The sequence below is a fragment of the Moschus berezovskii genome, chromosome 5 (genome assembly GCF_049115385.1).
Source record: "Moschus berezovskii isolate FMDL1 chromosome 5, NW_MosBer_1.0, whole genome shotgun sequence".
NCBI classification, from domain to species: domain Eukaryota; kingdom Metazoa; phylum Chordata; class Mammalia; order Artiodactyla; family Moschidae; genus Moschus; species Moschus berezovskii.
The window spans coordinates 113,283,883-113,305,223 of NC_142464.1; the positions used below are offsets into that span (position 1 = coordinate 113,283,883).

At 42.7% G+C, this 21,341-nt stretch overlaps 1 protein-coding gene across 1 annotated transcript in view; it reads right to left on the minus strand.

The window, feature by feature from the left end:
- The window catches only part of STK32B (serine/threonine kinase 32B), a 386,337-nt gene that overhangs the window by 114,419 nt on the left and 250,577 nt on the right, over positions 1-21,341 (minus strand). The gene's annotated exons all lie outside the window — the stretch shown is intronic.

A 21,341-nucleotide genomic window follows, 5' to 3' on the forward strand; every position in this document is an offset into this window, starting at 1 on the left:
TTTATCTCCTGAAGTTAAACAAGTTAAATATGTAATATGTGCATGCGTGCATGAATGTATGTGTGTGTTAGTTGCTTGGTCATTTCCAACCTTTGTGACCCCATGGACTGTAGCCTACCAGGCTCCTCTGTTCATGGGGTTCTCCAGGCAAGAATACTCGAGTGGGGTTGCCATTCCCTTCTCCAGGGGATCTTCCCAACCCAGAGATAGAACCTGGGTCTCCTGCACTGCAGGCAGATTCTCTACTGTCTGAGTCACCAGGGAAGTCCAGGAGTAAAGCTAAGTTTAGACTGAAAGAAAAAGGTCTGGACATTGAGCTCTGCAGATGTAATTTCAAACGTCTTCCATCACCTACTATCCTCATCATCATCCATGTGCTATTAAATTTTTCTGGGTCTCAATGGTCATAGCTGAAAAATGGGAAGACGGTGGGCCATAATGTTTAACAGACCTGATGCTTGTGTGGATTTAATGAGATGTATGTACCTAACGGAACCCTGTAATGCATTAGGCATGTGGTAAATGGTAGCGATCATCAGGGCCACAGTGGACACTAGGGACTGTAATTTGTCTTCCAAATTTAGTAGTCTAGGAATTTGACACCAACTTCGACCAAGGCATGGTCAGAATTTGGACTGAAGTTTGTCTATGTGAAATGCCAGGTGCTTCTGCTCAATGCAAAACATTATGACGAGGTCATGAAGAATTGAGATGTATCCGATGCCATCTGAGTCATCACCTGTGCCATTCATGCCTCTCGCCCTGCTTAGTAGGACTGGTGTGTAAGTTTCCTTCTCTGACACACACTTTGGAACTTTCCTGGAGTTTGATTAAATTTATGTCCATAAGTCAGTGATGCTTCCAACCATCTCATTCTCTGTGGCTCTTTTCACCTTTTGCCTTCAATCAGCCTCAAGGTCTTTTCCAATGAGTCGGCTCTTTACATCAGGTGGTCAAAGTACTGAAGCTTCAGCTTCAGCATAAGTCTTTCTAACGAATATTCAGGGTTTTCCTTCAGGGTCAACTGGTTTGATCTCCTTGCAGTCCAAAGGTCTCTCAAGAGTCTTCTCCAGCATCACAATTTGAAAGCACCACCATTCTTCGGCACTCAGCCTTCTTTATGGTCCAACTCTCACATCCATACACTTTTCATGCAAGTCTCTAAACATCCATGAGCACAGCAGTGCAGAATCACAAGCTCTAAATCAGATCTTGTAACACTGCCCTTTAAAATCCCAAGCCCTCAGCAGGCTGATTCTTGGCAGCACACACACACACACACACAGTCTTGATAACTTCCACTTCCCCAGTGACTCACTAATCAGTCTCTTTTGAAAAATGAGTAATATCAACACTGAAGCTCCCAAGTTAACTTTTCACTATTCCACAGGAAAACGTGTGTTGAAACATTAGGAATATCGCCTGCTACCAACCTCAGTAGAAATTCTCTGCATTTTCTGCAGTTGGTGAGGCTGAAGGTTTTCAGTCATGGAAGTCTCTTTTCCAACCCAGCATCTGGATTTACTGCTATGAAACAGAATGTGACTTGATTTGCAGCTTTTTTTAAGAATGAAGGTAAACAAGATGAATGGTGAAAACATGTAAGGAATTTTAAAATGGGAATGAAGTTAGGTATATTTAGGTTTTAATGTAGAGAAATCTGGAAGATTTCTTATTGCTCACCTTACTCACTGCTTCTAGATGTATCTAACACCTACTGTGTGCCAGGAACTGTTAAACCCCAAAGGGAGCAAGAGGCACAAATGAACAAACCTACAATCTGGTGGAGCAAGTAGATATATAAGTTTCTGACATAAGAATACGCAAAAGTTCAGTGGAAACACAGAAGGGGGAATAATTACATTGTTTAGAAGAATCTGGGAAGATTTCTCAAAGGAGAAATCCCTGGTGGCTCAGACAGTAAAGCGTCTGCCTGCAATGTGTAAAGCGTCTGCCTGCAATGTGGGAGACTCGGGTTCAATCCTGGGTTGGGAAGATCCCCTGGAGGAGGGCATGGCAACCCACTCCAGTACTCTTGTCTGGAAAATCCCATGGACGCAGGAGCCTGGTAGGCTACAGTCCACGGGGTCTCAAAGAATTGAACCGACTGAGCGAATTCACTTGCCTTTCCTCAAAGGAGGAAGTATTGTTTTTCTAGGAAGAGTTGAAAAAAGAGGGTCATTTAGCCTGAATGAACCCTGTGAACATATGGAGACCTAAAAGGATATAATGGGTATGGACTAGAGTGGCATGTTTTCTCCTGCTTAATGTAGTGTCCTGCCTCTTCTTCTGGTTCCTTTGGGGAACCCCTTCTCCCTTCATTGTGGTCTCAGAAGAGCTGTTCATGGGGCTCAGAGGGGTGGGTATATGGTTCAAATATCTAAATTATAATATTCCACAGGTCTTTCTATAGGGATTCATTCAGAGATAGTCATGTGACTCAGGCAAACCAATCAGAAGATTCTCAGGGATAGTCACGTGACTCAAGCAGATCCGTCAGAAGTTTTTCAGGGATAGTCATGACTCAACAACCTATCAGGTTTCTCTGGGGTTAATATATGAATTTGGTGAGAGAGAAGACTGGCTTTGACTGTGATGGCCAATCTGGGGACAAGGCAGCCTGGGATTGTTGCCCCACTGGACAGCTTGTTTGCTGAATGAAGTTAGCAGACAGCTACAAAGCAAGACCTACCTCTCCTCTCCCTCTCTCTCTGAGACTGAGGGCAAAATGAGAATTAAGGATCAGATTATGAACAACAGGGCCAAAGCATTCAGACTTCATTCTGTGGACAATGGGGAGTAAGTGAACATTTCTAAGAAGCAAAGTGACATGGTTGAGTTTTGTTTTAGAAGGCGTCTTCAGCAGGGGAATGAATCAGAAGATCTTTCAGTCAGTTCACGTAAATACTGTGAGGGCCTCCACTGAAGTAGTGGGGGAGAAGAGAAAAAGATGAATATTTTGAAACTGATAATTTCATCTGAATATGCCAGGAGGCCGTTTTCCTCTTTAGTAACTGAGATGACCCAATTAGCAATGAATATTGAATTTTCATATGTTCAATAATGGAGAAAACACTGCACGGAATCATCTCTCATATAGCCAAAGCCACATAGGTACGAGGATGTGTGTCACAATTAGCAAGCAAATCAGTTAATGCAGGAAACAAAGGAAGAGTCACAATAGGAAAAGTGGCCAAACGCGTTTCTCCCCGTGACATTCTATGACTGGTTAGAGCAGCTCTGCTCTATCTGGATAGAGCTCTATCTACTCTTTTTGGATAATATCTTTTTCATAACCTTGAACTTTTTCATAACCAATAACCTAGAATTCATTCTGTTTTGGTCTAAAAGTCTCAACTTTCGAAGAACCTTATAATATCAAAAAAAAGCAAAGAAGACATAGTAACTGTGAGCAAAGGCCCCAGAACTTGCACCAAAGCTGGAGTCTGCGCTTCACGTGCAGTCTGCCCAGAATCCACAGGCGACATACCACCCAGGCCTTGGACTCTGACCCAGAACACCAGCAGCAGGACCTGCTTGCAGCCCTGACTCACCCTACGGCCTTGATATATCATAGCCTTTCCCTGGATCTTGATTTTCTCCGCCTATAAAATAAGTGGAGTCATAAGAGATAGTCCAAGCTAAAGAACTGCTGTGTGAACTATATGTAATAATACAAGACTTTCTAAACTGTTTTAATTTAAAAATACTTATGCAAAAGGTGCATTTATATAAGAAAGGGAGTATGGGGGAATGCGGGGGGAATGGATATGTGTATACATTTGGTTGAGTCCCTTTGCTGTCCACCTGAAACTATTAATATCATAACACTGTCAACTGGCTATCAGTTCAGTTCAGTCACTCAGTCGTGTCCAACTCTTTGAGACCCCATGGACTGCAGCATGCCAGGCGTCCCTGTGCATCACCATCTCCTGCAGCTTGCTCAAACTCGTGTCCATCGAGTTGGTGATGCCATCCAACTATCTCATCTTCTTTTGTCCCCTTCTCCTCCTGCCTTCAATCTTTCCTAGCATCAGGGTCTTTTCCAATGAGTCAGTTCTTCACATCAGGTGGCTGAAGTATTGGAGTTTCAGCTTCAACATCAGTCCTTCCAATGAATATTCAATACTGATTTCCTATAGGATGAACTGGTTGGATCTCCTTGTAGTCCAAGGGATTCTCAAGAGTCTTCTACAACACGAGAGTTCAAAAGCATCAATTCTTCAGCGCTCAGCTTTCTTTATAGTACAACTCTCACATCAAGACATGACTACAGGAAAAACCATAGCTTTCACTAGATGGATCTTTGTCGGCAGAGTAATGTCTCTGCTTTTTTAATATACTGTCTAGGTTGGTCATAGCTTTTCTTCCTAGGAGCAAGCGTGTCTTAATTTCATGGCTGCAGTTACCATCTGCAGTGATTATGGAGCCCAAGAAGATAAAGTCTGTCACTGTTTCTGTTATTTCTCCATCTATTTGCCATGAAGTGATGGGACCAGATGCCATGATCTTCGTTTTCTGAATGTTGAGTTTTAAGCCGACTTTTCCACTCTCCTCTTTCACTTTCATTAAGAGGCTCTTTAGCTCCTCTTTGCCTTCTGCCATAAGGGTGGTATCATCTGCATATCTGAGGTTATTGATCTTTCTCCCAGCAATCTTGACTCCAGCTTATGCTTCATCCAGTCCGGCATTTCACATGATGTACTCTTCATATAAGTTGAATAAGCAGGGGGCCAATATACAGCCTTGACATATTCCTTTCCCAATTTGGAACTATTCTGTTGTTCCATGTCCAGTTCTAACTGTTGCTTCTTGACCTGCTGACAGATTTCTCAGGAGGCAGGTCAGGGGTGGCCTGGTAATCCCATCTCTTGAAGAATTTTCAACAGTTTGTTGTTATCCATACAGTCAAAGGCTTTGGTATAATCAATAAAGCAGAAGTAGATGCTTTTCTGGAACTCTCTTGCTTTTTCTATGATCCAACAGTTGGCAATTTGATCTCTGGCCTTTTCTAAATCCAGCTTGAACATTTGGAAGTTCTCAGTTCACATACTGCTAAAGCCTTGCTTGGAGAATTTTGAGCATTACTTTGCTGGTGTGTGAGATGAGTGCAATTGTGTAGCAGTTTGAACATTCTTTGGCATTGCCCTTCTGTGGGATTGGTCACTTTTCAAACTGACTTTTTCCAGTCCTGTGGCCACTGCTGAGTTTTCCAATTTTGCTGGCATATTGAGTGCAGCACTTTCACAGCATCATCTTTTAGAGTTTGAAATAGCTCAACTGGAATTCCTCACCTCCACTAGCTTTGTTCATAGTGATGCTTCCTAAGGCCCACTTGACTTCACATTCCAGGATGTCTGGCTCTAGGTGAGTGATTGCACCATCATGGTTATGTAGGTCATGAAGATCTTTTTTTTTTTTTTTTTTTGTACAGTTCTTCTGTGTATTCTTGCCACCTCTTCTTAATATCTTCTGCTTCTGTTAGGTCCATACCATTTCTGTCCTTTATTGCGTCCATCTTTGTATGAAATGTTCCCTTGGTATCTCTAATTTTCTTCAAGAGATCTCTTGTCTTTCCTATTCTGTTGTTTTCCTCTATCTCTTTGCACTGATCACTGAGGAAGGCTTTCTTACCTCTCCTTGCTATTCTTTGGAACTCTGCATTCAAATGGGTATATCTTTCCTTTTCTCCTTTGCCTTTAGCTTCTCTCCTTTTCTCAGTTATTTGTAAGGCCTATTCAGACAGCCATTTTGCCTTTTTGCATTTCTTTTTCTCAGGGATGGTCTTGATCCCTGTCTCCTGTACAATATCACAAACCTCCGTCCCTAGTTCATCAGGCACTCTATCAGATCTAATCCCTTGAATCTATTTCTCACTTCCACTGTATGATTGTAAGGGATTTGATTTGCTATACACCATACAGTCAATGAGCTATATTACATTACAATATAAAAAGTTTAGTAAAGAAAAATCAAAAGGTGCATAATCCTATTAACAGGTGTTCGCTGGTCATCCATCAGACATTCTTGATTGATGCTGTTAGGCCTACACTAGTGACGAGAACATGGTTCCAAGCTTGTAGGGACTGAAACCAAGTAGGAGAAACAGTTGAAGTGAAGACTACAGGGATGGTCACTGTGATAGTAGGGGTCCATATGAGGTGCTTTGGTGGCAGAAAGGACCAAGCATGGAACTCCAATGTGCCTCTCTTTGAAGTCATGGTAGTTTTCATGGAGGGGACAATGCTGGAGTTGGTGGTGATCCCATACCCACAATGTTCTGGGGAAACCAACCAGGAAGTGTGGAGGATGGACTGATGGAAAGTCAGAGTTTCACCAGCTAGACCAGGAGGTTGTGCTGGTCACGGCCCTGTTAGTGGTTCGGTCTATTTTCTGTCCTTTTCACAGGGACCACATTTCTCGGCATCCTTTTCTTCTGGCCTCCAGCTGGTGTTCCCAATGGAGGAAGACTAGAAGCTGGGGAGGAGCTAGGGGCTTCCTTCGGGCAGCAGTCCCAGCAGGACTGCATCTTCTCCAGGCCAGTTCCTGCCTCTGTGGGACTGCCCGGCTCCAGCTCTCATGGAGCAGATCCTCTCAGGGTCTAGCCCCATCAAAGGAACCTGGCTGCCAGGCAGGACAGCATCCTCCCTACCCCCTTGCTCCATGTGTCCCTTCAGGGTATGTAGCAGCTGCCCTGCTTATCTCTTTGTTGCCTCACAAACCCTTGTTTGTTCCTCAGAAGACATACATCAGTGTCACCAATTCCTTGTACTAAGTTCCCTCCGTTTGAAATATTTAGGGTCGTTTCCATATTCTGCCTGCATCCTGACCTATATACAAAGGCCGATGAATTAGTCCAAGTAAGAGATAATGATGGATGGAGGCAGACAGGGGAACCAGGAAGATTTGACACTCAAGTGGTTGTGGGAATAAAGGAGAGGAAAGCTGAGAGATGGTTCCCAAGATGACAGGACCCACCAATTTGCAAACAGAATCCTGAGTGTATAAGGGCTTAAATTTATTCAACCCATTCCTAGGGTTGAGCTGACTGTCTATGATTTGTCTTCAAATCTCCAATTCCAACCTGAAGTCAGGGAACAGATAGGAAATTTCTACATGCAGCACTAAGGAGAGTTAGTCCCGCAATATACAATTTTTATTGCTTTTCCAAATAAATAAATAACAGTGTATGTGTATCCTGATGGAGATGAAATCTCTCATATTAAAGAAAGCTTGTTTACTTTTTCAGGGAGAACTCTGGTTTCTGCACCAATTTAGAATTTGTAAATGCCTCTGATGATAGTGGAAAGGAAGCAATCTCAATTACTGCGAGTACTGGAAGTTAATTCTAATGTCTAAGTTAATTCTAGTATCTTCCAAACTGAAATACTGACTTTGATCTTTCCTTTCACATCAGAATCCCATGAAATTAACATTTGTAACTGTCTCCTAATTGGCTGCCTTAACCCAAACTTTTCTTTTTTTTTGAATGCCTGCTCCGTGCGCTTGCTCAGAAGACTCCAGTACACTGTTCATCTCCCCATGGCTGACAGAACAAAGTCTGATCTCTATTCCAGTAGTTGAAATTCCTCAACATAAAACTCTAGCATGGACAGCTTCTCAAAAAATTAAAGATAGAATTACTATGTGATCCAGCAATTCCATTTCTGAGCTTAGGCCTCAAAGAACTGTTTATAGCAGCATTCATCACAATATCCAAAAGGTGGAAGCAAATCCAAGTGTCCAGAAACAGATGAATGGGTAAACAAAATGTGGTATATACATACAGTGGAATATTATTCAGCCTTAATAAGGAAGGAAATCCTGACACATGCTGTAAATGGATGAATCTTAGACACGATGCTAAACTGAAATAAGCCAGTCACAAGATAAACACTACAGAAGTTCACTGATAGGAGGCCCCTAGAGCCAAGTTTAGACAGAAAGTACAATAGTGGTTGCCCAGGGCTGGAAGGAGGGGGAATAGGGGAATCACTGCTTAATGGGTTTATTCTGAGCTTCAGGTTGGCAAGATGGAAGAATTTTAGAGATTGGTTGTACAACAGTGAGGGTGTACTTAACATTACTGAACTGTGCAGTTGAGATGGTTAAGTGCTATGTGTGAAACGAAGTCGCTCCGTCGTGTCTGACTCTTTGGGTCCCCATGGACTGTAGCCCACCAGGCTCCTCCATCCACGGGATTTTCCAGGCAAGGATACTGGAGTGGGTAGCCATTTCCTTCTCCAGGGAATCTTCCCAACCCAGGGACTGAACCTGGGATTTGTGTACTGCAGGCAGACTCTTTACCATCTGAGCCACCAGCAAAGCACCAAGTGTTATGTGTATTTCACCACAAGAAAAACAAACAACTCTAGCTCAGCCTTCCAGTTTCACCCTGTCTTGTCGGCTGCAAGGCTCATACAGGTGATTCCCACCTAACTTACCCAAGCCTCCTGCTCACATGATCCCATGATGCCCTGCATCAGTTATGCCCTACCACAGCTCCGATGATCAGAGAACAGTCAGCTCCTCACAGCAGGGCACACACCCCTCCTAAGCCCCAAAGGGTTGCCTCATCTCACCTGGCTCCCTATCCCCTGGGTGAGTTCACAGTGACATTAAACCCTGACTTAGGACTTTTTCTCTCCAAGCACATGGGGCTCTCTGCTCTGTTTCACTGTAATGTGTGAGTATCTTTGATCTTCCCAACCCTGGGCATGGAGTCCTTTGAAGACTGCCATGGTTCTACCCCAATTCTATCACCCCAGAATGGAATAATGGATCTGGGGCCTCACAGTGGAATCTGTCAAATGGACAACCAGGGTCTTTGAGTCTCTTTTTCCAGGTAAGTGAGCTGTGGTTGATTTGGCGAAATGAGGTATCAAGGGCAGGTTATCTGAGCTTCCACTGAATTGTGTCTCTGCTCTCAGCAAGAGCCGTGCCTTCTCTTCAGCTGCAGGGAGGGGGGCTACTTCCCCTTCTCCTGCCTACAGTCCATCTTCCACGCAATGGCCAGAATGACCTGCGAAAACACCTCTGTTGAAGCCATGGATCAAATCATGTTACTCCTCTGCTGAAAACAGGGCGATAGCTTTCCCCTCTGTCAGGGTAGAAGCCCGAGCTGATGAATCCCGATTCCCCTCTATCTCACCTCCTGCCCTGGTCCCACTTCCACCACTCCCCACAAAGCTCCAGCCACGTTTCTCTCTTGCTGTTTCAGAGACATGCCAAGGACACTCCCATCTCGGCACCTGTACGCCTGCAGCTGAAAAGGCTGCCTGCCCCAAGACTGCCACAATCCCACCTCTCCCATCTTCCAGCTCATGCTGACATGGCCCAGGATCAGAGAGATCTTTTTCTGACCGCCCTCTGTACAACAGCAGCAAGCCAGACCCCTGCTTGTGGTCTGCCCTACGTTGCCATCGAATCTGACAGCACATAGGTGGCGCTGGAGGTAAAGAACCAGCCTGTTGATGCAGGAAACCTAAGAGACCCAGGTTCAATCCTTGGGTCAGGAAGAGTCCTTGGAGGAGGGCATGGCAACCCACTCCAGTATTCTTGCCTAGACAATCTCATGGACAGAGCAGCCTGGCGGTCTACAGTCCATACGGTCGCACAGAGTCGGACATGACTGAAGTGATTTAGCACTCACACAACCTCATCTCCTGGGGCTTCCCAGGTGGCTCAATGGTAAAGAATTCGCCTGCCAATGCAGGAGATGCAGGAGACATGGTTTCAATCCCTGGGTCTGGAAGATCCTCTGGAGGAGGAAATGTCAACCCACTCCAGTAATCTTGCTTGGAAAATTCCATGGGTAGCAGAGCCTGGCAGGCTATCGTTCATGGGGTCTCAAAGAGTCAGACATGACTGAGCAAGCATACATCTATCATATCCTGACATATTATATATACATCTGTTTGCTGTCTGCCTTCCTCCATAAGAACATATGCACTCAGCAGGCAGAAACTTGATCAGCTGTTCACTGCTGTCGCCTTAGCCTGGCATGATGTAGGTACTAGGTAAGTCTCTGTTGAATGGATGCATGCATGGATGGATGGATAAAAAGATGGCTGGCTGGCTGGATACATGCACGCATGGTTGGATGGATGAACGGACAAATGAATGATGAATACCTGTGAAGACTGCACAGGTTATCAGTTCCAGCCCCAGGGAGATAATGCAGAGTGGCATGGTAGGTATTACCAATCCGTTGGTATGGAAATGTCTACACCATCTTCCTCTCTTCTCCTTTATTTCAATCCTCATCTGACTTAAGTCACCAGTCCAGGTTCGATGCATGATACAGGATGCTCGGGGCTGGTGCATGGGGATGACCCAGAGGAAGGATATGGGGAGGAGGGAGGTGGGAGGGGGGTTCAAGAAGGGGAACTCATGTACACCCGGGGCGGATTCATGTCAATGTATGGCAAAACCAACCAATATAATATTGTAAAGTACTTCAGTTCAGTTCAGTCGCTCAGTCGTGTCCGACTCTTTGCGACCCCATGAATCACAGCACGCCAGGCCTCCCTGTCCATCACCAACTCCCGGAGTTCACTCAGACTCATGTCCATCGAGTTGGTGATGCCATCCAGCCACCTCATTCTCTGTCGTCCCCTTCTCCTCCCGCCCCCAATCCCTCCCAGCATCAAACTCTTTTCCAGTGAGTCAACTCGTAATTAGCCTCCAATAAAAAAATAAAAAAGTAATTATTTCAACAATCCCTGTGGCAACTCTCACAAGACAAAGTCCGTATTTAATAACCTTACTCAAGGTTCTGCATTGAAGTCAGTCAACCCCTTTCATGTGCCAGATCCTTCTCCTGGAAAAATGTTCTCTGCCATCTGTGCCTGTTAAAACGCTATTCAGACTTCAGAGTACAGCTGCTCCGGAAGCCCAGGCAAGATATACAGTGTATGTGATCTCTCACTTCTTGGAACTATCAGGGTATTTTATCTCTACCTACCCCTTCTTACGATTCATATCCTTTCTAGCCCTATATTTTCCTCACTTGCTAAAAGTGGGGGAGGCTACACTGAATCATAATAAGATATATATATATATATAGAGAGAGACATATATATTATAATAAGAGATAATATCTGCAGCAATGTGTATATGTACATATATGGTTATATGGAGCAGCAAATATGGTATTTAATAGCTATTTTGTGGATTATTTAAAAATTGGAAAATCAATACAATAATGTAAAGTAATTAGCCTCCAATTAAAATAAATAAATTTTAAAAAAAAGAAAAAAATGAAAGTAACTATTCATAATACAAATTTCTTTCTAAAGTTTTGAAGTCAAGATCAGAACAACTTGCAAACTGATAAAAGCCAGTAAAATTACTTTAAAGAAAATTGGAGTCTAGCTGCTTTACACTGTTGTGTTAGTTTCTGCTGTACAGCAAAGTGAATCAGTTCTATGTACACATACATCCCTGCTTTTCTGGATTTCCATCCCATGGAGGTCGCCACCGAGCAGTGAGTCAGGTTCCCTATGCTATGCAGTGGGCTCTTGTTCATCGCCTGCTTTATTCGCATCCCAGTCCACCCCATCCCCTCTTGCAATCCATACGTTTGTTCTCTATGTCTGTGTTTCTATTTCTGCTTTGCAAGTAAGTTCATCTGTACCATTTCTCTAGATTCCACACATATGTGGTTGCTATTATTACTAACAACCAACGTGCTTCTCCCACAAGGACTGAGGCTTCTTGAGGGGAGTTTGGTTGTCTTAATGCATCTGCCCTTAATGCCCAAGCTTTGACACTTCCGCATCATTGCTTACTGAACGACTGCATGAATGAATGAAGGATTCTGCTTGAGAGAGGGATGCAGGGCCTCGGGGACCAGCACGGGAATAAGGCTTCAGCAGTCTTCATGTTCTCACTACGTGGTGCCATTTCCAAAAATGCTGACCTGGTTTTCTGACACTGCATTCATCGTCTTGCTTTTGAATATCTTCTGTAAAACAGCCTCTAATTTATTGGATTCTTTCAGAGATTTGTTTTCTGCCTTCAAATTCTGCTCCCAGATTTCATTCCAGTTTCTTTGACGTTACGTTGAGACCCAGGTCCTTATTTCTAAAATTTATTATCTAACATAAATGCTCTCCACCCAATTGCAGGAGCAATTTATACCCGGAGATGAAACAATCCCTTTAAGGAATAATTGGATTCTCTTGTATCTCACTTTTTTATCATCACAAAGCCACAAATTCTCAAAATGCTGGCCTGTAATAGAAGGGAAACCAAGCTTTGTGCTTAGAAATAACAAAGTTACTCCTGAAATTGAATTGGAATTTCCATCCTAAATGACACTTCTGAACGTCTTCAATTTCTTTTCCCAACTGAAAATTTCTTTCTCCTTGCTCTGATGCTGGGCCCACAGGATAGTGAAGAAGGATTGCTGAAGTATTTGTTCTTTAATCTGATGAAAATTGGTAGTTTTTTTTCAGCTCAGTGTTGCCTGAAGGGGGTGGGGAAGATATTTAAAATACAAAATTAGGTCATATCAGTTTTATCCTGTGTTTATTAATTACTATTATTCTACTATGAATCTCTAACCAGAGGCTTAGTATGTGTGAAGCAGGCATTATGCTATGAGCATTCATGGATCATTTCATCCGAGTCTCACATTAGCCCATTTTAAAGATGACAAGACTGAGGAATGACGAGATGAACTGCTCTGAGCTCTCACATTGTTAGGATTCCAATCCAGGCAGTCCAATCTCAAGGTCATACATGACAGAAAAATTGTAAGTCTCACTGTAAAGCACCAAAATTTAGGTGATTTAAGGTTATTTCTACAGCTCTGAATTTTTATCAAATGTATTTGCTTTTCTAACATACTCACCTCCCCTATACTAACCCAACTGTGTAGTTTTTAACAAGGATTTAGAAAAAATGTATAAAGGAAACATAAAAAAAAAAATTAATCATTAACAAAATGTACTAATTTCTATAGCAAAACTACTACACTGTGTATCTGAAGATACCTATATTAGTGATATATCCAAAAATAGAGCATTGCTATTAAAAACATAAAAGTTTACAAAAAACAAAGCTCACATTTGATAAACACCTTCCCTTTAGAGAGAAATCTATGCTTTGATTTTCTTCATTAAAAGGATGACATTCAAGAAAATTTCAAAATAGGAAAAAGAAGAAAAAGAAAATCTCCCTTGAGACCCAGTGCCCTGGAAAATTGTTTGTTTAATAAGCAGGCATTTCTTTACATAGTCATACAATTTTATAAGCTATAATTTTCTTCCAAAATCATAAAAATAGCTTTTTAATATCACAGGATTTCTACAGTAAGCATTATATATATATATATATATATATAAGCATATCATAGTCTCAGGTCTCTTAAAAGTAGGTATACACTTTACAAAGCTGATTTCTTTCCTTTAGGTTATTTCAAAATTATTGGTTATTGTAGTAACACCGTGATAAATATCCTCAAGCTTAGAACCTTTTATGCAGGTCAGACTGGAGCCCTATAACATATTCCAAAAAGTGAAATCAGTGGGTCAAAATGTATGAATATTTAAAAAGTACTTGATTCTTATTGCCAAATATCTTTTCAAAAGGGTTTTAACAATTTCTACTGCCATCAGCAAACAGATATTCAGACTGCCCAGGGACCATGTTTCTAGAATGCTTCATCTCAGGAAACACCCATCTCCCCTACAAGTAAAATCCAACCGAGATACCATCATCTCCCTGCAGCCTGAATGACCCTTGAAACCAAATTAAACCCTGGCTCCCCTGCGTGCTGTAGCACTCCGAATAAGCTCTGAGCAAGCACTTTCCACCTCAGCTGAGATGGTCCGTGCATGTCTGTCTCCCTGGGCCACCTGGAGCCCTGTGGCAGGGACCCAGTAGGTGCCCAATGCGTAATTAAGAAGATTTGGAGTTCTGAAGAAAGAGACCATGTATGTATGTATCAAGATTTCTGTTGTGGTGTCTGGCACATAGTACGTGCCAATTAAACACTTACTAAATGAATGAATGTGATCCTGAGATTAAGTTTACTTCAAAGCCTGTCAAAGCAGAAAAGCTACTACCTGGGAAAACTGTTTCAATTCCTTAGGCCTCAGTCATTCATTTAAGGCCTAAACATTTTTTTTCTTTTTTAAAAAAATTATTTTCCAGTATGGTTTATCACAGGATATTGAAAGTAGTTCGCTGTGCTATACAGTAGGACTATGTTGTTTATCTATTCTATATATAATAATTTGCATCTGCTAATCCTAAACTCCCAATCCAACCTTCCTCCACCCACCTCCTCCTTGGCAACCACAAGATTTATTCTCTATGTTTCTGAGTCTGTTTCTGTTTTGTAGATAAGTTCATCTGTGTCATATTTTAGATTCCACATATAAGTGACATCATATGATATTTGTATTTCTCTGTCTGGCTTACTTTACTAAGTATAATAATCTCTAGGTTCAGTGATGCTGGGAAAGATTGGGGGCGGGAGGAGAAGCAGACGACAGAGAGTGAGATGGCTGGATGGCATCACCGACTCGATGGACATGAGTTTGAGTGAACTCCGGGAGTTGGTGATGGACAGGGAGGCCTGGCATGCTGTGATTCACGGGGTCGCAAAGAGTCGGACACGACTGAGTGACTGAATTGAACTGAACTGAAAGGTAAAAACAGAGAAAAAAAGATTTCTGACAAAGATCACTAAAAAAACCCTCAAAATTTATAATTAGCTTTAATGATAGAAAGGGTTTCACAAATATTTGACGCATTAAGGAGATATTTTCTCAAGGCTGAATACTTTCAATTAACAACTCCGAGGCAAAGATGTAGATACTTTTCATACATCTACGAGATTCCTGTCTTGGAAAGGAAGCTTGTGAATCTGATGATGTGGAGGATCACTGAGATTACAAACCTTTGAGACTGTGAGTTCATTTGCATGTGATGCAGATTTGGGGCTGAAAGCAAAATAAAATGCACTATATAAATAATCAGACTTCACTGAGAGATTTTTCCCAAGGGAGTGAAAGATACGGCCCTAGGGCTTTCAGGCATTTTCAGACCACAATTTGATAGAAGTAACCTCACTGGTGAAAATTTTTCTCCAAAAGAAGCTCGAAAATATTTCTCTAAAGCCACTTCAATTAGCATTTAGGTCTCTGCTCTGTTCTAAACAGTGAACAAGCTTGCTGTTTACCAGCTCATGTTTGGATTGGATTGGATCTAAAATTACAAGATAGAGGAAAGAATTACTGGTGCCCTGAACCTCACCTGGGCCATGAGCTCTCTTCAGCTCAGTTCATTTTCCCCAAATTGATAGATGTAATACAGCAGCACCTGCCATTCATCAAGGAGACTCCGAGAAGCCTTTATTGTCTATATCCTTTATTTTTGTGATGAAAGGTAGTTACGTATCAAAAGAATTATGACTATATTTTGCAGTGAAACTTCGTGAAATTTTTAACATCAAACATGAGATTTCAAAGGAATTTCATGTTTGTGGCAAGCTACTTTGGGAAACTTTTGAGAGGCTGACTCTTCAGATAGCAAGGGATATTTGGGCAGAAAAATTATAGGAAGCTGTGCAAGATATAGGCAGTGACCCACTGCATTTGAACTTGTGTTTTCAAATAGTTTCAAGTAAGGCATGTCTTTCCTCTCTTGAGTATTTCTTCATTGATTCAATATATAGTTATGGAGCACTTACTCTGTACCAGACAGTAAGTCAGGTGTGACTTACAGGCTAGGGGTGTCACCACTAGAAGCCTTCCTTGCTTCATGGCCATTGCTAGAATACAGCCTTCCTTGCGGGGTTGATGAGATCCATCTGTGCATATTGTTATTTTCAGATGTGGACGCACCCTCCCTCATTTAAGTGCTCTATCAACAGTTCAACGCATTTTGAAAGATAAGAAAGTCAGGACAGAGCATGCTCATCAGTGTGAGGTCCAGGGTAGAGCTGAGATCAGAGAGAGCCTTGGTTTGAAACCTGACTTATGACCTGCCAGGTGTGTGTCAGGGTGCAAATTATCCAATCACCATGACAAATGAGGATAATCATAGTATCTTGCCCATTGAACTGACATGAGAATTAAATGAGATGATATTTGCATGTATATTAACATACATACATGCACATATATGCACATGCTAAGTTGCTTCAGTAGTACATGACTCTTTGTGACCCCATGGACTGTAGCCTGCAAGGCTCCCCTGTCCATGGGATTCTCCAGGCAAGAATACTGGAGTGGGTTGCCATGCCCTCCTCCAGGGGATCTTCCCGACGCAGGGACCAAACCCACGTCTCTTACATCTCCTGTACTGGCAGGAGGGTTCTTTACCACTAATGCCACCTGGGAAGCCCATATATATGCACACACATATGTGAACACACATATACACGTCTGTATGTAAGCATATAGTCATATGTCTAGTTTAAAGTAGTGTCAACACATAAGAGTTTAATAAGCTTGATTCACTGGCGCTGTTGTTACTCATCTGATTTTGTGTGACCTGGCCTTTCTGGGTACCTAGTGAGTGACCAGCTCTGGTTGAAGAGCCCTCCGGGGAAGGGCCTTCAGCGAAGGTTATTCTCAATTACCAGTTGAGCTAGGTCATTCCGAAACTTCAACCCGTCAATAACTGACATCAGTGGGGGTCTCAGGACGTGCCCCCTACTGAGCTGACCAGTGCAGGCTTTACCCACCCAAATTCTCCCTAGGAGCCCATCTGCCCAGTGTCTCCTGCATTCCTCTTCTCTGAGCTGATGGTTATTTGTCCTACAAATCACAGATGCACGTCCCAGAGGAAGCCTTGCCAGCCTCCTCTGTGCTCCCCGCCCTGCCCCCCACCTCAGTCTGGGCTGGGTGCCCTCTTCAGAGCTCCCTTCTGCCGCTATGTGATGTCCTGTCCTGGGTGCTCCCCCTGGACTGGCCCCTAGGGGGGCTGCCTCCTGAATCCGGGGAGTGCCCCCTGGTGCAGGCAAAGGGTCCCACCGGTCATTTTCCTCCCAGGGCTGGCACGTTTCTTAGCCCAGAGTGTTTTGGAAGATTGAAGAAGGGCCAACTCAAGTGCTCTAAAAAGTAGATCTTCTAATTGCTTTAAAACAATGATTTATTTTGAACCCATAGTGGTATTTCCCTGCTTCAGTGATTTCAAACTCACTGGGTTATACTCTGAAATACCTTTAAAATTTTTTTAATTTATTTTTTATTGACGGATAACTGCTTTACAGAATTTTGCTGTTTTCTGTCAAACCTCAACATGAATCAGCCATCAGTATACATATATCCCTTTCATATTCTACAAATCCTCAACATCAGCCTCAAAGGATGGAGGTTTGTCACCGCTGAGAATAAATGAACACCTGGCTTCAAAGTCAACTCCTCAGATGAAAGGAAGAGGAATGAGGCACTTAAGGCCCCACCCCATCCCCTCCCAGGCACAATTAAATCCTTTATGAACTTTTTCTCATGGAATTCACATCAGAGTCCAGCAAAGCAGATGTCATCAGGCCCACGTTCCAGGTTAGGAAAGGGAGGTCAGAAAAGTTAAGTCACATGTCCGAGTCCACCAAGATAGAAGATAAGAAATTACTGGCAATTCAACTCAGGCTTGCTACTGTCAAAGGATTCTACCACTTGCAAGTGTGGCTACTTGGGAAGAAGCAACATTCATCAGTCTGTATAAAATATGGCACTGAAAATGTCTTGTGCATACGCAGTGGGGGACTTATAAGATCAGCCGTTGAATGAATGAGAAACATTGCACAACACTGTCCTATATTCCCATGCACGGTGAATACAGACACATCATTTCAAGTCTGTACACACTTGTACAGTGAAAGAGATTTGTTGAACCATATGGGAGAGGGAGAAAACCTGACTCAAATCTCTGCCAAGTCTGTAAGTTTACAAATGGTAAGGTAATTCCATTTACTTAGAGGATTTTTTAAAAACAATTTCCCAATACTGTTGGACAGCTCTTTTTCTCCAAGGTAGATTTAGGATCTGAGGACAGATGACCCCAAAGAGTGCCCTGGGATGCTGGCCTCTGTCTCACCCAGGTCTGCAAAGACTCAGTCTGGGGGGATGTAGCGAACAGATCATCTATTGCTATTCTACTGCACATCTACTGCACACTAGCAGAGCAATGACTGTGAAAATTGGTGAATGACACTGGTACAAGAGATTGGTAAAGGGCTCATTCCTTTCCATGCCTTCAAAGCAGCCCAGCCAGCCCACAGACTCTTCTCTGGTACTGAATGACCTTCCTTAACAAATATAGCACAGGGCTTACAAGCAGAGATTCTAGAGCCAGAATTCCTGCGGGCAAAGCTAGTCTCTGACTGTGTGAATGAACAATGCGCCTCGGTGAACAGGCTGCATTTCATTGAACATTCCCTTTACTCCTATATGGCTAAGGCTGCTGGGGCGATTACTACTACTACTGTTACCATGGCGACTACCATGGCCTGTCTCTTCCCCCCTTCCTCTTTCTAAATACTTCTTCTCTTCCTCCCTCTTCTTCCTTTGCATTGGGTCATGTTTGCTACTATTTGTGACAAAATTATACATGTGAACAATTCCAAGAATCAAACTGTACTGAAAGTTTTGCTACAATTTTTAGCAACAATTCATATCACTTTCTCTCCCACCTTTCCCTCTCCATCCACTCATGACTTCAAAAGTCATTCTCATTGACTTTTCGGTTTCCAGCTCTATCTACTGTCTTCCCACTATGGATGAAAGAGTGTGCAGCGGTCTTTTTCCTTTATGTGTCCCCAAGAGACACACTCATCTCCCCACTCCCTCACTTCCCCAATGGGGTATTAATATATTTTTCTGGTTAGGTCAACTTTCAGGGTTTGGGGGATTATGACTAAGCAGGCTACACAGAGATGCTTTATGTAGTAAACAGTATGATAGCCAATATCCTAGCCAACACTTTGATTCCTTGGAGTTAAAAATAATCTTCTTTTTATTGTTGAGGTTTTTTTCTCCTGACCTCATTTATTCAACTTCAGATTCTTAACCAACTAAATAAATCTCTCAAGGCAGCCAGATATCTTAGCCATTTCTCTCAGCTCGCTCTTCCTGAAGAAGACTCTCTGAGGGTCTTTTGATCTGACTCCAATCAGAACTAGTCATGGCCTACACCTTAGTCAGAGCTGACACTGGCGACCCTGCCATCATCGTGAAGATTTCTTAGGCCTCTTTCTCTCCTTTGCTGGAGCTCCAGTGTTCCATATTGCGTTTCTTCCTCCTTGATTTAGCCCTTCATTTTAGTAGAGTCCATGTCATTTGCTAACTACTTGAGATAAGATATACGAGAGATATATTTTTTGAGACCTTGAACTTGTAAAAATGTACATCTCAGATTTGATTGATTAGCATGTTTCCTCTGCCTTCTAGTGATAGATAATCCCAAAGGATCTTGATTCCTCAGCCTTTATATCCTGTTCTTCTGTTCAGACTTGTTGGCTTTGAAGTTTGTTTTGATTTATGCCTGTTTCTAGTTATTACACTGTAGCCGTGGTGGACCCTTCAATCTGGAAACTCATATATTTCAGATCTGAGAGACTTCATTTCATTGACGATTTCTTCCCCCTATGAAGTGAAGTAAGTCGCTCAGTGGTGTCTGATTCTTTGCGACCCCATGGACTATACAGCCCATGGAATTCTCCAGGCCGGAATACTGGAGTGGGTAGCCTTTCCCTTCTTCAGGAGATCTTCCCAACCCAGGAATCGAACTCAGGTCTCCCGCATTGCAGGCGGATTCTTTACCAGCTGAGCCACCAGAGAATGTTTTCTCACTTTTCTTCACCCCCCACCCCTCCCTATCTTCTTTCTTTCTCTCTCTCCCTTTCTTCTTTATCTAATATTGAACTTCCTCTACTGGCCCTCTAATTCTCTTACATTTTCTTTTTCCTTCTTATTCTACTGTATAAGGAATATCCTTAACTTTGTCTTCCAACATACCTTTTGAATATTTCATTTCGACTTTCATGTTTTTAATTTATGAGAACTCTGATCTGAAGTTTGTTCTTTGAATTTTAAGTAAACATAGCTTTATTTTACAATTGCAAAAATCTGTTCATTCCTCTGAAAATACCGAGCATGATTCTTTTGATAGTTCTTTCTCCTGGCAGAGTCTCTGTTTATTCCAAGCTTTTTTTCTTTTTCCCATTTGACTACATGGCTCTCACTATTCATGTTAGAAGATTTCTCTGGATGTCTGATAACCTTTAGTCGTCACTAACCTACTTGGGAGCTTACAGCAAAGAAGCAGGTCTCGCTGACTGTGAACTACACTCCAAGGGAACTGGGGAACTTCTGATGTCATAATCTCCTTCCTCTTGGCTCAGCCACATCCCCAGTGAAATCATTCCAGTGTCCAGCCTGGAAGCTGAAGTCTTAAGCCCAGCTGGAAGTGGGGTGGGTTTGTTATTTCAGCATCTGGTGTGGCTGCGTCTAGTTAGCTGTGCGATCTTCAGTGCTGCATCCCAGCTCAAGAGGCTTAATATTCTTCAGTCCAGACACTCTGTTTTACTCCCTTTAGCGAATAAGCCTTCAGGCTTCTGCTTGGAAGAGGAAGGGGCCGGCATCCAGGTATTCCGGATGTGCAAGCAGATCGGTGCTTTTTAAAATGTCTTAAAAGGCTTTCAAACCTTTCACCCCATTTTAGCCTCTCTTTTATCCCTTCTTCCTCCTTCCATCATTGTTGATGACTATTCATTCCTGAGCCTTTGAAGAGATTCTTTAGCACCTATCAATTCATGGTTATTTCCAGACACAACTCAAAATTCAGCTTCTGGTGTCGTAAGCCACTTACCACGAAACATCTTCTTTAAAATTTCCCCTGTGTTTTGCTATAGTCTCCTCTTTAGTTTTCTCCATCTTTGTGAATTTACCATTTTTCAAACATACTTCATTTCTATTTTATGGAGATTTTAGAAGCGAGAAAATGTGTGTGTGTGTCTATGTGTGCTTAATCTACCATCTTTACCCTGAAATTCAAGTCCTTGTCTTTCCCAAGTCTTCCAAAATTGTACAAGTTAGAAGAAGACCCTCGAGGCACAGTGAAAGACTATGGGTGCACAGATCTGCAGCCACTCATGCCCCCTCCTCTGTGGTCAGAGAGGAGACTTCATTATGGATCCCACTGCTGGACTTCCCTGGTGGCTCTATGGTAAAAATCCACCTGCCAACACAGGAGATGCAGGTTTGATCCCTGGATTGAGAAGATCCCCTGGAGAAGGAGATCTTCCACCACGACCAGTGTTCTCGCCTGGAAAATCCCATGGACAGAACAGCTTGGTGGGCTACAGTCCACAAGATCAC